The sequence below is a fragment of the Delphinus delphis genome, chromosome 4 (assembly GCF_949987515.2).
Source record: "Delphinus delphis chromosome 4, mDelDel1.2, whole genome shotgun sequence".
Classification (NCBI taxonomy): Eukaryota; Metazoa; Chordata; class Mammalia; order Artiodactyla; family Delphinidae; genus Delphinus; species Delphinus delphis.
In genome coordinates, this window is record NC_082686.1 from 131,649,231 (window position 1) to 131,651,237 (window position 2,007).

A 2,007-nucleotide genomic window follows, 5' to 3' on the forward strand; every position below is an offset into this window, starting at 1 on the left:
GGCATGGAGCATTCTTTGGACCTGGAGCTGCCTTCCCCTGCCTTCCCCTCCCCTTGGGCTCAGTCTTTGAGAGCTGAGGAGGGGAACGCAGAGAGAGGACTGCTGAGGGCTGAAGGGAATCATGCCTATGAATGGGTCCTTCCGGGACCTAACTTTTTCCTTCTTCCAACCACAGTACACATAAATGTTCCTGAATTACAGGACTAGGTCTTACCTGTCCGCAGAGGAGCCCACCTGTGGGGAGAAAAGCACGGAGACTTATGAGCTGTCCACCCGCGAGACCATTTCCCCTAAGGGCCTTACCGGCAGCCCTCACACCCACCTGGAAGAGAGCCTGTTTAGTTCTTCTGGGTGGCAGGAGGTAGGCGGGCAAGGGGACAGAGGCCTGACCCTCTTGGCCACGCCCCCATCAAAACAGACACCCCTTCCTCACCTGCCTCTTTCCCACCCACCATAACAGGGAGCAGGCAGGGAGGAAAAGCAGCTGTAACGGGGCCCTTTCCACTTCTCACAGCAAACAGGAAGCTCATCCCACCCTGGAATGCTGTCTTCCCTGGAGTAGAAGGCAGCAGCCTGGAGCGGGAAGACTAGGCAACCTGGGGTTCAAACTTACCCCCAGCACCTACAAGATGAGAGTCCTTGCAAAAGTCCAAGCAACCTCTTGATGCCTGTTTCCTTGCCAGTAGAATTGGGATAGTAGTTGTGGGGATTCAGAATATGTCACCCCAAAACATGCCATTTGGGCATATTGATTATTTTGAATTAAAGGTACTTGAGAAGCAGCCAGTACAAGACACTCTGAATCTTCTGAAAGCAGGAGGTGAATCTTCCATGTGAAAAGTACCCCCCCCAGTGCTAGGAGGGTAGAAGGCACCCTCATCACCAGAAATAGGGAATTCATGGCCCAGACGCCTGTATAAACAAACCTGTTACTCCTTCACCAGTTCACTACGCCAAGCCCAAACCCCTTTTCTTGTCAATTCTTCACAAATGTATTATTTCTTTGTCTAAAATGTACAAAAGCTTCTTGCTTTCGTTACTTCTTTGAGTCTCATATTTTTATAGGGCTTCTGTACATAGGAAATTAAATTTGTTTTTCCCCTCTTAATCTGTTTTATGTCAATTTAACTGGTAGACCAGTCAAAGAATCTAGAAAAAAAGAAGGGAAGTTTTCCTCCCCACTCAGTCTTGTGCTCACAGCGGGGCTCTAAGAAGGAGATTGCAAACACAACACACTTGGAGCAGAGCTAGTGCTCAGCAGATGGCAGTTTACTTTTACTCTGGAAAACCCAAAGCCCTCCCCACCATTTACTCTTTCCCCCAAGTCAACTTGAAAAAGCAACAGGGGGCTCATCATGTGACCTGAAGGAAGGTCAGTATCTGCAAGCATCTGCCGTCAATCAGGCACAGGCTGTGGGCCTTCTTAAAACAAAACAGATGTGTGGGGATGAGACCAAGGAGCCCATCCTCCCAACCCCAGCCTGTGGCCCCTGATTTTCTCAGAGTAAAGAGCTGAAAATGACAAAGGGTTTGATCAGGGTGGTGTATGGAGCCTGGAACAGAGCCCATCTCCATGCCTGCCCCCCCCCCCCCCCACCGCTGTTGCCTTCTGGCTCTGATGAGCCTGGAGGGAAATTGGGAGAGAATGGAATGGGGTGCAAACCTCTGTGAGCTGGTCTTATTGTGTTACTGAGTCCAAACTCACTCTGCTTGCCACACGACAGGCCAATAAATCAGAGACAAGGTGTTGTGGCAGAGAATAGCAACTTTATTCAGAAAGCTGGGCATCTGAGAATATGGCAGACTAATGTCCTAGAGTCTCATCTTATTGGGGTCTGGATGCCAGTTTCTTTCATAAAACGGGGTCAGGGGGAGGGTGGGTGAGGAAGTAAAAAGGCCATAAGTCTTCCAAAGTGTCTCCTGGCTTGGCCAGCCTGAGGGAGGGGATGTGTTAATTTCTTCTTTTCTGCAGCCATTCACAGGTGGGCAGGGTCAAGGTGTTTCCCT